This window comes from Salmo salar, chromosome ssa19 (genome assembly GCF_905237065.1).
Source record: "Salmo salar chromosome ssa19, Ssal_v3.1, whole genome shotgun sequence".
NCBI lineage: Eukaryota > Metazoa > Chordata > Actinopteri > Salmoniformes > Salmonidae > Salmo > Salmo salar.
The window spans coordinates 26,666,905-26,682,130 of record NC_059460.1 but is presented as its reverse complement, the minus strand read 5'-3'; positions in this window follow the sequence as shown (position 1 = coordinate 26,682,130).

Here is a 15,226-nt window from a genome sequence, read left to right as displayed (position 1 = left end):
CTTTACGGCAAAAGCATAAAGTTAGATTATGTTAGGACAGTACATAGACACAAAAGTACAAACATCCATTTTCAATTCAAGGTCACCAAAAGCAGAAACCAGCTTGAATTATGCACTAACTTTTGTCAATCTCCATCAGATGACACTCCTAGGACATTATGTTATACAATACATGCATTTTTTGTTCCATCAAGTTCATATTTATATCCAAAAACAGCATTTTACAGTAGCGTGAAATTCAGATTTTTTCTTCTCTGAAATGCTTCCGTGAACATAACAAAATTACTATTCGAAAACATTGGTAAATTATAATATTGTCATTCAAAGAATAATATATTATCATCTCGTAATTGCTACCGAATGGCCAGATCTCAAAATAACTTTACTGGGAAATCACATTTTGCAATAAACGGGGTGCTATGCTAAGAACAACAGGCTATGCTATACAGTTAGCATCATCTAAAATCGATAATAACATTGTAAATACCCCCTTACCTTTGATTATCTCCATCAGAAGGCAGGATCCCAGGTCCGGAAGGCATTCCAGGTCCGGAACAAATGTGGTTTCTTTTGACAAAGTTCATAATTTATGTCCAAATAACACCAAGTACTTAGCGTTCATTATGCTCCCACAAAACGTGGTGGGGGGCTGGTAAAATCACGCCGAAAAGCTAAAAAAAAAACTAGTAAATAATCTTTTTATGTTCATTCAAACATGTCAAATGTTGTTTAGCATTAATCTTTTGGTCCATTTTTAACGTTAAACATCAGTAATATTTTCACACAACCTATCCTATGTCTAGATAAAAAATGATGACAAACTCACGTTTCTCAGATTTATGCGCAGGCGCAAAAAAATGTGATGACATGTCAACTTCCTTGGATTCTAATTTGCTCTCTGTTTATCATAGACGCTTCAAACAACTTTATAAAGATCGTTGACATCTAGTGGAAGCCGTAGGTGTTGCGAAATGAATCCTTTCTCACTATGGTATCTATAAAACAATGACACTAAATAGTACAGTCACAAAATCCACATTTTTTTGGATCTATTTTTCACAGGTTTTTGCCTGCAATATGAGTTTTGTTATACTTACAGACACCATTCAAACTGTTTTAGAAAATTCAGAGTGTTTTCTATCCGAATGTGTTAATAATATGCATATCCTAGCTTCTGAGTTGGTGTAGGAGGCAGTTAAAAATGGGCACATATTTTTTTCAAAATGTCTCAATACTGCCCCCGAGCCCCAACAGGTTTTAATGCCAAAATAACATGCAAAACAGGCAACAACAAAAAAGCTAAACATGAATGACGGGTCGCCACTGTACTTTATTCTATTATAGTAATGTCATTGATTTCATTATGCTCTCTCTTCCTTCTCTCTCTTTACAAGGATATGATCCATTAGAATAGAATAGAATTACTTTGTTTTTCCCAGAGGGAACTTCAGTTGTGGCAAGTTGGATAAAATATGCATGGGTCTCGCTGTATGTTCAGAAGGTATTAATACCTTTTTGGTGTTCTGTTACACATTAGTCTTTAATATTTCTGACTGGTGAATTAATATTTCACCTCAAGCTTTTTCACATTCCTGAGAGTACTCCTCCAGCTCAGCACACAAGCACTCTCAGAGCCTTGATGAAATAGCTCAACACCTCTGAGAATCTGTCAAGGCATGGCACTAACTCAAACACATCTTAGGGCTCTACTCAATCTGCTTCGCCGAAGAGTTACAGATTGTGCGATCAAAATGTAAAGGTAATTTCTGATTGAGCCGACACATGCAGCGTTTACATTGAAAGGAGCCTCCACTGACACTGGAACGTTGCCTTTAAATTTCAATAACGCTGAACTTCCATGATACGGATTGAATAGAGACCTTACTTCAAGAGTACGGTCAGTTCTCCATCTGCAAATCTTAAAATCCTATTTTTCCTCCACCATGTGGTAAGAACATGTAAATGGATTCACAAGGAGCTCCCACCAAATGAACCAGACGCTATGTAGTGCAGGTAGAGGAGCAAATGTCTACGAAGACAAATGAAGGATAGACCTGAAGTATGTGGTTCCTAAATGACTCAATAACCATGTCTCCATATTGAGTTTTCTTATAGGAAAGCTCAAAATACCTATATTCATAAACCTTCTCAGGTGTACCGATCTAGGATCAGTTTAGCCTTTTACATCACAATGAATAAAATTGCATGGATGGGGGACCTGATCAGCACTCCTACTCTGAGACGCTTCATGAGTAACAAAGAGTCTCTTGCTGATTTTCAGACTAAAAAGACCAACGTTTAAGGGGTATTTTATTCCCATGAGGGCTTTTAGTGAGCAAATTTAGTCTACATATTACATGTAGCCTTCCTTTCTCTGAGAGAACATACATACTGTAGCCCATTCCTGCAGTCAATGACTAAATGTGCCCTCTTTGGACTCGTGTGTGGAATGTTATTAATATTTGTCATAATTTCATAATTAATAAAGATTATATTTTTTGAACCGACGAAAATCCGGTGTTTCTATGTCAAACAGGTGATGTAACTCTATATCTGACATGGTACAGACATCTTCTTTTTTTTAAGCCCATAACCCAGAGAGTGAGTATATTTTTCCTGACAGTCTAGTAAAGTGTCCTTATTGATATGGATTTCCCCAAATTGTCCTATTTGTTTTTTCAATGTCGTGATTTCATTAGAGGGCTGCAATTACGAGACAAGAGAACTTCTGAAATAATTGCCATGCAATTGTGACATGGCTGTGACAATTAGCATTTCTGTTGTTCGGGATTTACAAGTGCTCCATTAAGTGCCAAATGCAATAGATCTATTTTGAACAATCGCTTTGAAAATGGACTAGAAACAATTCACATGCTCTTAGACACAGAGAACAATCTTGAGTATTAGTGTTCCTTAAAAATAGCTGGAACACTGAGGCCACAAGTGGAGGAAAAACAGACCTAAGGGGCCACAGTGGAGCGCACCGAAAGACAGTGAGGGTCAGTGGTTATGGTTTACTTTAGGATTGAAGAGTGATGACATCATAAGTGAGGCTACAAAAGGATGCATCCTCTTCAATGACGGCAACATTTGATCTCAATCACAGTTGAGTGTTTGTCATTTCCCAGTTATATACACTTTCAGTGCAGTAATGGATCTGTGAGAATCCCTTGTCCCCACAGATAAAGACACACAAGCAGACTGGCCTCCTGGGAAAACAGCAGAGCAGGTATAAGCAGGTATAAGATCACTTCATCTATCTCATTCGTAAAAGCCCAGTGCAGTCAAAAATGTGACTTTCCTAAGTTTTATATATATTTCCACACTACGAGGTTTAAATAACACAAAAATTGTGAAAATTATGATAATGCCCTTTTAGTGTAAGAACTGTTTGAAAATAATGCCTGAAATGTCAACCTGTGGAGTTATGGCCTGCCTGGTGACATAACCAAATTTGACTTTGCAGTATTTGAGTGGAATATCAGAATGGATTGTCTTGGAGTCTGTGAGGGGCAACTAGATTTTCCTCCAGGGGGCGCCAGGATAAAGCTGTACCAGGATTTAACCAGGGTGTGAAATAAAAGGCCATAAATAGAATTTGAAATTTTGGAGGTTTTGGCCACCAGCACATTTTTCCCACTGAATGGTAGAACATTTAATACGAGGGTGTTTCATCTTCCAAATGAATTTGGCAAGTGATGAATGTAGCCTATCCCAATATCCTGCTGGTGGTGAAAGAGGGATCATGGAACTATAAAAATGGATTCTTGGTAATATATTAATTTCAATTATCGAGACTCAAGCCTGGAAAGAGTTTGGGATTTGCTCCCATCTTTTCAAATCAGACTCTATGCTTTTAAAGATGTTGTTGAAGTTTACAATTGATTGCAAAGAAGGATAGCTTTATTTCCCCAGGTAGCAGAAATGCTGGACTCTGGGAATGTATGCGGGCAGCTGTGAATTACAGATTGCCTCATTCAGGGGTAATAGAGGGGATTTTGTCCAGTTGATTTTATACTGAACAAAAATATAAACGCAACATGCAACAATTTCAAAGATTTTACTGAGTTACAGTTCATATAAGGAAATCAGTCCATTAAATAAATTCATTATGCCCTAATCTATGGATTTCACATGACTGGGCAAGGGTGCAGCCATGGGTGGGCCTGGGAGGGAATAGGCCCACCTGCTTGGGAGCCAGGCCTACCCACTGGGGAGCCAGGCCCGGCCAATCAGAATGATTTTTCCACCCACAAAATGGCTTTAATAAAGACAGAAATACTCCTCAGCTTTATCAGCTGTCCGGGTGGCTGGTCTCAGACAATCCCGCAGGTAAAGCAGCCGCATGTGGAGGTACTGGGCTGTCTTGGTTACACGTGGTCTGCGCTTATGAGGCCGGTTGAACGTACTGCCAAATTCTCTAAAATGACATTGGAGGCGGCTTATGGTAGAGAAATTAACATTCAATTCTCTCGGCAAACGTTCTGGTGGACATTCCTGCAGTCAACATGCCAATTCCACGCTCCCTCAAAACGTGATACATCTGTAGCATTGTGTTGTTTGACGAAACTGCACATTTTAGAGTGGCCTTTTATTGTCCCCAGCACAAGGTGCACCTGTGTAATGATCATGCTTTTTAATCAGCTTCTTGATATACCACACCTGTCGGGTGGATGGATTATCTTGCAAAAGATAAATACTCACTAACAGGGAGGTAAACAAATTTGTGCTCAAAATTTGAGAGATAAGCTTTTAATGCGTATGGAACGTTTCTGGGATCTTCTTATTTCAGCTCATGAAACATGGGACCAACACTTTACATGTTGTATTTATATTTTTGTTCTGTATATATCCAGATATAGAGTTGTAATTATTATAAATGATGAACTCTGATATTACCCGAAAGTTTCGTTACTTTGTCCTGCTACTATGGCAAGCGGAAATGTTTTGTGGTAATCTAGGGAAGTCTTCAAAAAAAGTAGTTTGAAAAATACAAAAATGCTACTCTCATGTGAGGTAAGAATAGAGGGGCAAAAGACGGAAAGAAGAAAACACAGAAGATAATGGAGAAATAAAGATTTTCTAAGGACACTCAGAATACTGTGTTGAAATGTGGCATTGGCATTATTATACAGTTTCCCTTCATGCTTTCAGAATGTGGGTTACAACTGAGCAACTCAAGAAGTGAACCTGTCAACACTAGAGGTATCATTTTGTTGACAGACTTAAATCAACAAGTACAGGTAATGAGATTACTGTTAATTTATGCTTATTCACGTCTTGATCATTCAGCAGGGCTTGTGTGATACATTTTTAAGTTTTAGTGCCCTCTGCTGTTCATCCTGTCAACTTTATTATGCATATCCATATGGTTATTAAATACAAAAAAATACATTTGATTTGAAAAGTAGGCATTGGTCTGAAACCAATAAAGAAAGAAAGTTCACTTTAGTGCCACAATGTCTACTTCACCCATGCTCTACCAAGGTTTTCAAGCACACAGCTTTGACCTACTATATTAGATTCAAAAAAAGATCAGAATTGGGCTGCCTGTATAAATGCAGCCATAGTGCGGTGTCTGAAGAATCCACTACTTTGTATGCAGTACAAATCACATTACTGTGAGAGCTCCTCCTCGAGGGCTGTGTTTACAATTCAGGTATTTTTTTCACTAATTGCTATTTTGACCAAATAGATTAGCTCTGGAAAGGATCTGATGTGAAAATATCTGATGTGATTGGTCGAAAGACCAATTAGTGGAAAAAATATCAGAATTGGGCTGCATGTGTCAACGCAGCCTAAGACATTAACTCATTCAACTACCGTTTCAAGCTTTTTTTTATCATATGAAAGCAAGCTTTGGTTGTATACTGACAAGATCATCAGGCTTGATTTGAGTAAGCTGTTTTGTCTTGTAGTAATGTGGTGCCTGCATGTATTTCCCTAAACCTTTATTTTAGCAATACAAGTCATTGAGAATATACATTTCATAACATCTTTTTTTGGTCAGTAGGTGCCCAACATAACAACAGGGGGTGGTGTGTTGGACACAGTCACTCGTATAGATATAGAGGTTTATAGAGCCTGTCTGCATTCCTTTTTGGTAATATTGACATAACACTTACGGGGAAAAAACACATGATTTTATATTTATTTCACATGTGAAAAAATGTTTTTTGAACACTTCACATTAAGTTTCGCATGTGATCACATAACCTTTTACATGTGGATTCAAATTTCCACGTGAATATTTTGTTCACATGAGATTTCACAAGTGATGCCCTACAAACGAAAATGTGTCCTTAGGATGAACACACAAACAGTGCTTTTAACTTACATAGAGTATGTTTATTTATACAGTAATTATTAACCAACATGTGCCACACCTGGGATTTGAACTCCCAAGCTCTTGGGTCGTGGCATTCTGATCTACTTGCTACGGTACCACCATGACCATGTCAATAACTGATTGTTCCTTGAACTTAAGTCAAGTAAATTTCAGCATATATTATTCCAAAACTGCGGTCGTGCTTAGAACACATATTCTCCTACTTTTAATTAACCAGTCCATTTAGAATTTGTGGAAAAGCTGTCATGATTTGGCAAGGAATGTAGCTTGTCTTGTTTGTGTATCCTATCAATTAGATATGTTTTCATTGCCAGTCATGTGTGTGTATATGGGAGCAGTCGGATCGAAATTGAGTGAGCAACATATAGCCTAACGGTGGAAAAATAGAATGTAGGAAGAAGAACCCTCATTGTAGCTAGGTACACTATATACACAAAAGTATGTGGACACCCTTCAAATTAGTTGATTCCGACTATTTCAGCCACACCGGTTGCTGACAGCTGCGTCGATGCCACGCAAACATTAGCAGTAGAATGGCCTTACTGAAGAGCTCAGTGACTTTCAACATGGCATTGTCATAGGATCCCACCTTTCCAAAAGTCAGTTCGTCACATTTCTACCCTGCTAGAGCTGCCCCGGTCAACTGTAAGTGCTGTTATTGTGAAGTGGAAACGGAGCAACAACGGCTCAGCCGGGAATGGGACCACCGAGTCCTGGAGCGCGGTTTGTACTCTGATTGCACGCAAGTGTCGAGGTCAGCAGTTTACACAGATTACTTTAGCTTTATATACAAAAATTTAGCTAGCCAACGTTAGCTCTCATCAGATGGTATAATGTTAGCTAATTTAGCCAGCTAGAGTAATTATTCCTCAACATGTCCACACCTGGGATTTGGAATGTTGCTTGTTAGATAGCTAACGAAACCTAGCTAATCAAAAATCATTGGTTTATCGAATCGGAAACTGCTCACTACAACCAGCCGACCCATTTTTCTATGTCGGATAATTATCTGCATGCATTTATTGATTAACCTCAGCTTGAATACCAGCATATATCTACAGCAGCCTAGGTTTGTTCTCAACCTCTTCTTATGATATGCTGCCTGGTGCAGGCGGTCAGCAATGTTGCTGAGCAATCGAGTTGCTGGACCCGCTTTTAGAACTCGGAGATTTGGCTTAAAAATATGTTAGCATCACAGATATAACAATTACACAGATATTTCACTGGATGTATAAATGTGAAGCATCCGCTTGGTGTTTCCAATCATTACCAAATATGGTAGTGAGAGGAAGCCCACTGGCGAGCCGTTGGAGAAGATGGAATAAGATGGATTTTTGGACGATATTCTGCAAATGTTATCATCGATGAAACATTTGATTTCAATACAGTTTTCTCTTCCCAAAACTACAATCTATTACGAACAGAGTAGACTTTTCCCTTTGCATAAATTTGAAAAAATTGCGTTGTTTAGAAGGTGCGCAAAGGCGAATGGAGTTATTGCGCACAGGCAATTCACATAGTAGGCGTTCCCTAACGGAAATATGCAGATGATGCTAGAACACGCCAATAGAATCTCGCTAGCTCGTGCTTGGCTCTGCCCACCTCCTTGCTTGTTCTGCCCACTATGACTCATTTGTTCCCGTTGGAAACGACAGGCTGTGGTCTGTCTTGGTTTAGTTATAGACATCTATGTTAGCATTGTCAGAAATGCTACATAAAGGTAGCACATCATTGGTTCTTATTGGGCACGTGAGAGCTATACATTATATATACATTTAATAAAAACTGTTGCAACTACACACTTATTCAGTCCGACAAATGGTAAATCCAATGGTCACCGTATGGACGCTATAGTTTTGTTTTAATCCAACCGTCTAGAATGTGGACTAGGTGGTCGCATTATATATTTTTTTCCTAATGCCAACGACCCTTCCAAAAATCTGGTATGAGGTTCCTCGGTAACGGCTGAACGGGTCGTGACGAGAGGTGGGGAGTGTGTTGTGTACCTCTAATGAAGTTGATTTGCGAAGTTTCATCGACATTTGGTGTCATATTGGCTTAGATGTTTCTGTCCCAATATCAAAGTAAGAGATGTACAACATTGGCTAGGAAAAGTATGATGCATATCAACAGTAAGAATGTTAACAATTTACCATAGCAGACCTTGGGTTCACTGATGGACCCATCCCACTGTAGAGAAGAGTTAAGATTCATAATTCTCTCACCATAGACAGACGTTGAATAAACCTAATATGGGACACCATCTCTAGCCCTGTTTACACCTTGCGCTAACGTGGGCTTCCTGATCTGATGAATATGATTCAATCCCTATCTGATGAAGGTTTGTCACGTCTACACATGGTAGATTTCCTTGTATGCAAATTATTTCACTGTTATTTTTTCAAAATAATATGTATTTATTTATTTTAGGACACATATTGATGCCATTAGTCAATGGTGCTATCTATCATTGATTTTAGAGGGCGTGATAATTATGACTTACATGGTTTCGCTGTCTAAATCCGTCTGCACTGTGTAAATCCTTCTATTCAGACACAATCAAAATCAGATCACAATGCATCTTTCAATCGTCTACACCTGCTTAAAAATGTGGGCTCAATCAGAACGTAGACAAAATTCAGGACAAAGGACGCATGTAAGCACCAAGCATAAACAGGGCTTCTGTGCTGTTAGTTATTTTGCCTCTTGAGGTTGCCACTTCTTCTTTTTTTGGAAGTTATAGGCCAACAAAACAACTCTCATACTTTAGTAGAAAGTTATGGGATTACACAACATGCTTTATGAAGAGCTAAGCATAAAATCATCATAGTATGTCTGTATTATAGATTAACTTTTGTATTGTCTTACCTGGGTTGTATTCATTAGTGCACACCGTAGGGAAACGTTTTGCAATGAAAAAGGAAAATGAGCATTTCTTATTTGGCAGTTCAGGTAATACCCTTCTGTTTTAGTCTGTTTTCTTTTGCCTGTTTGATGTCTAAAAAATATGACCCAGTATTTCCTTCCTATCTCAGTATCAGGACAATGAACACTCCCTACTATCAGTATGCTACTTATCTTGCTTGATAAGTCAGTCATTTATTGTAGCTACACCTACCCACCTTAGTGGTTAAGTAATAGCCCAAACCTCATGAAAGCACTAAAATAACATTACAGAATGATCATGCTACTTTGGCAGGTCTGTAACATGCATTTTGGAATTGCATTTTGGATACCTAATTCCAATTATCGCAGGTCAAACTGCTGGGAAAATACAAAATTATGTAAAAATCTTCAATGCCCACTATGTTATAACAAGCCTATTCAACGTAACGCTCTTGACCCCCCTCCCCACCCATTAAAATGTTTTACAGTATATAAAAATATTCTACTTATTGTCGTACTTGTCTTTCTTGCTCTGACACTTGCACTTGTCTTTTCTTACCAGCACTGTTTTTGCTGATAGCTGCTTTATTCAGTATAGCTTAACTTACAATGACTGTGGTATGTGGTTGTTTTTACGTACCTTCATTAAATGCACTGAGTATAAAGCATTCTGGATTAGAGCTTCTGCTAAATGACCAAAAATGTGCTAAATTGTTCGTTGCATATTTAAAGCATTCTTTACAACAACAAAAAATAGCAGTTTCCTGTATGAAAATCACATGTGAAATAGCTGTTTTCACTTGCTGACTTTAAATTTCACGTGAAACCAGATTTTCACATGTATTAAATGTAGAGTTTACATCTTAACAGTACCTTTTCACATGTGAAGAGAATATCATGTTTTCACCTCACATGTGAATTGCAAGTTCACATTTGAAAATCCAATTTGCAGGTTCGTTCACATGTAAGAAATTCCACGTGCAAAACATTAACATGTGAAAATCTAATTTTGTCGTTTCACGTGTAAAACAACTCTACATTTGGAAATTTCACTTTCACATGTGGAATTGTAGGTTCACATGTGAAAAAATCAAATTTGCAGTTTCATATGTGAATTTTAAAATATAATATGTCATTTAGCAGACACTTTTATACAAAGCGACTTACAGTACTGTGTGCATAGATGTTTGTATGGGTGGCCCCAGCCAGAATCTAACCCTCAACAGTAGCCTTGCAAGAGCCATGTGAATTGAGCTACACAGGATAGCATGCATGTCACACTGTTATCTAGACTTCAACGCAGTGAAGTGACTTGTAAATGGGCTGAGGCAGTAACACAGTGATGTACATCAGGGACATGGCTTTCAGTTCCTCTGAAAATTGAAATATGAGAAATGAAATTTTTTTTGCGTCTCAATCTCGTATCGCTTAGGACGGGGACGGATGAAGATGTCTCCCTTAATAATTCCATGCAGTATTGAAGAATAAATTGCCAAGTGCTAGTTTGATAGATCAATTTACTCTCTGTTCTAATAGTCTCTCTTTCCCCTTTTAATATGGTGCTATTCCATTCCTCCTCTTCAGTCTAACAGCATAATCTGTGGCAGGCTTGATCTGCTATTCATTTGATGTGTTGTAACATCCTGCTTTATCCCTCTCATCAGAAGATATCTCCTAGACACCAGCAGCGAGAGGGAGAGAGAGAGATCGGGAGAGAGAGAGAGCAGAGCCGGTTGCTAGAAGCTATTTGCTGTTACGCCGAATCATTTTCATGGTTATTATCAGGGCTTTAACGTACCCTTTTTGATTTCCGTATCCACTTAGTAAACGTACTTGTTAACGTCAATGTGCTTTAAAAATACGTTCCTGCAGTCAAATGACCTAGTGGCCTCATGGGTGGAATGTTATTAATATTTTTCATAATTGATAAACATTTATTTATTTTACGCTGAAAATCTGGTGTTTCTATGTCAAACAGTTTTGTTATATTTCAGAGTTCTGTGATGTATATAAAGTGTAATATTGGGATGCAGACTCAAAATGTAACTCTCGGGGATTCGATCTTCAACCTTTTGGTTGCTAGTCCAACGCTCTAACCACTAAGCTACCTGCCACCCCAAATATATCTGACATGATACAGACGTCTTCTCTTTTTTTAACCATGTGTGTGAGGTGCAGTAGCGGTGCGTGGGTAAAATCACTGAGGAAGCCATGCCAAGTCAGGTTGTAATATGGCTTTTTTTTACTATGTTGTGATAATTGTGTTGTTTGCTCTATAAGCCATTTGTTCATACGCCACCTGATATACAATAAGGCCGTGACAACAAAAAGACAACAGTCACAGTGTGGCGGAATAAATTAAACTACCCATACGTTTGTTTCATCACAAAACGGGAGAGCAGCATCTGTCCGGAGAAGTCCACAAAGCAAATATTGCATACAACAGTTATATCACCTGCAGCATGGTCAAGCAAATTAATGTTTTTGACAGTTTACTAAACAACTATTGATTTAGAACTGGAGAATAAGCGGAAATGTTTTTGTTTTTGAATACTTTTAGTTTTTGTTGTCTTAGGCTACCTAGCTAAAATTTGTGTTAGCCTGACTTCATTGCATGGGAAACAATGAACCAGCTAAGTTAGCTAGCTAGTTAATGTGAGCCAACTAGGCTACATCTAGGCTAACTTCAATTGTCTCAGGCCAGTGACACAACATATTCATTTATGTAATTGCCATTGTAATCATTGGCCTGTACAGAGAATTAAGTCAAAACCACACGTCCAAATCCCCATCTCCATGCATGGCTTAGGAAAGGTCTGATTTAGCCCTACAGGACATCAACACAAGCAGACCAGAAACACAAGTTTTTTCTGAAAATTACGTTTCGCAAAGTGATTTTGGTTGGTCTGAAGCCAAATCCAAACTGGCCTCCCTTGAGGGGTGTTTTTCTGCACCAGGACAACCCACAGTTGAGCTCAGCTCAACGCTGATTGGCTACTTATTTTATCATTGTTTTTAACAAGGGAGGCCAAATGCTTGCTGACCTCAATCAATCAAATGCTACAGCGGCACCATGTTATACTCTTTTGGTCCAGACAGCATCAGATTCATGGGCTACACATACTGAGACAGAGGGGAGCTGTGTCCCTTGCTCGGATGATTTCTCCGGTGAGATTCAGCCACTTGTGAAGGAAAATTATGAAAACACAAGAGAGATTAAATATTTGGGGAAGCCTGGCTTCCCCAGGCATCCATGAATACATGCCACTGGTGAGGTATATACTTTGTGTTTCACAGTAGATTTGTTTAAGACTACCAAGAAACACTCTGTGTGACCCTGATTCAGCCCACTGCAGTAAAAGGTTAAAGCAGGCCTATAATTCCTCACCCTCATTTACATACTGTAACGAAATGTTATTGTGTTAAAACTGCTAGTGGAGAAAATGTATGGTGCTATCTTTCATCCTTGGTTAGGAGGTTTTTCTGTGCACAATGTGATCTCGGGACCAGGTCCCTCAAACCCCTACACTCAGCTTGAGGCCCTGAATTACAGGGGGAAAAAGGGAGGTATTAATTTAGGAGAACAAGCACATACTCCTTCTCAGCTGGGTGCAACAATGGAGGAACAATGTACTCGTGTCCTCCATAGGAAGACAATGGCATTATAGGGGTAGTGTGACACTACCGTAGATTCACCTTGGGGAGGTTCCTGTTCACGTCCTAGCCTTCTCTCTTTGACCTCCTTCCCCTTTGTCAAAACTGTGCAGCCCTGCCTGTTTATCTCTTTCAACCACATTGCATTTTCTATGTTGTGCCATAAAGTTTGATAAAGTAAATCTCAAAGACCTAATTTTCTGCATGTCAACACATTGCGAGGGAATGTGTGTCTTTGTCTGTTCTACGCCACAAACAGCATGTGTGCTCTGTGCACCAAAGACGCAATAAGGCTCTGCACTCCAAAACAGCTTTATAGTGCCCTCCTAGACATAGCAAATGGGATGTGAGAGAGGGAAAATAAACATTTCAGTTCATGAAAGATTGGAATCCTCTCTTTGACCCAGAATTCTTATCCAATAAGACATGCTGTATACATATTTGTGTCCATGGGCTGCAGAACAACCATGATAACTAAAGTATTTAAGAAAGCGAGACGGGACAAATACTAACTTTCAATCCCCCAAAAATACTTTTTTGCTTGAGTTATAAAGGCGTAATAGACTGATACAGCAGTCCTGAATCCAATTTCCTGAATCCAATTTGAAGTCTTAAATTCCACTTAAGACTTAGAACTTCCAGATGACCAACCAGGTTTCACCAAACTTATAAAAGAAGAAGGGTAAGACGTTGAAACTACTCAAATACATAAAAATATACATGTTCAATGCTAATAACATTCTATGAGTGAAATTCTCATGGTTGATGGAAATATTTGTATATGTTTCCTTAGTTTGGCGTGTCTATTTATACAATTTTGGATTTATTTAAAATTCTGATTAATACAGTCTGTGCTTTTTTTTTGCCTGCCACACTAGCTCTAGGTCAAGAAGACACACTCTTAATTTCAGTAGCTAATTTGCATGAAACGGATGATTCACCCATGGCATTGCTTTCAACAATGTTCCAGCAGCTAGTGAATAAACACTATAGCCATATTATGAAACTTCCTGCCTGATCATTTGGATAAACCCACTGTACGATTTATATTAATCCCCTGGCTAAACAACTTAATTTCATCCACTACAATTTCACCAGCACCGCAAATTGACTTGCATAAAATTGTCTCTAATTTAGATTTAAAAAGTCTAATGCAGCCATTTTTATCTCAATAACAAATAATTTCTTTGTAACAATTAAATACCTTACTGTGTGTCACGACTTCCGCCGAAGTCGGTCCCTCTCCTTGTTCGGGCGGCGTTCGGCGGTCGACGTCACCGGCCTTCTAGCCATCGCCGATCCACTTTTCATTTTCCATTTGTTTTGTCTTTTTTTTACACACCTGGTTTCACTTCCCCAATTACTTGTTCATTATTTAACCCTCTGTTCCCCCATGTTTTTTTGTGAGTGATTGTTTGTATGTTATACGGTCCGTTATGTGGGCTTGCTTTATTGTATTGTATTTGCCTATTTTGAGTAAATTACGTTTATTTACTCATATCTGTTGTCCTGCGCCTGACTCCTCTACACAAGCTTACACACAGACCTCTTAACACTGTGATTGTTTTCAATTAAAATGGTCAAAAATAAACAAAAATAGCTTCTTAGCAAAGAGCAATTTATCAAGAAAGAATTTTGCTAGGACTGTCTGGGAGTGGTCTGAGTGGGGAGGGGAAAAGTGAAAATGAACCGTTTTTAACAGAGAGGTTTGGAACTCTCTTTCTTATTGGTCTAATTTACTGCATGGTGATGTCACCATGGAAGGCCAAAACTCCATCCCACCAAAACAGGCTGAAATTTCAGGCGGTATTTTCAAACATCTTTTACACTAAACGGGCATTTTCATCATTTTAACAGTATTATTCCAACCTCATAGTGTGGAAATATATACAAAATGTAGGAAAATCTAGTGTGTGTGTATGTGTGCCCATGTGTGATATGAACAATATCAATATTTTTTTGAGTCCCCCAAAAAAAGAGTTCAAAAGGCCCCGCTACAGACAAACAGGCTATTGGATGTATATGTAGCTTGTTTTCCATACAGTATGTGTTTTATCTACATTTCAGGGATGAACCAGTTAGTAGGCAATGACAGAGCTCTAACTGAGAAACCACATGAATTTCACATGTGAAGTTAATGTGATAACATGTGAAAACATGTAAAAGCTACATGTGTTAGAGGATGCCTGGTTGCTCTTTAAAAGTGCTTTCCTCACCATCTTAAATAAGCATGCCCCATTCAAAAACTGTAGAACTAAGAACAGATATAGCCCTTGGTTCACCCCAGACTTGACTGCCCTTGACCAGCACACAAACAACCTGTGGCGTTCTGCATTA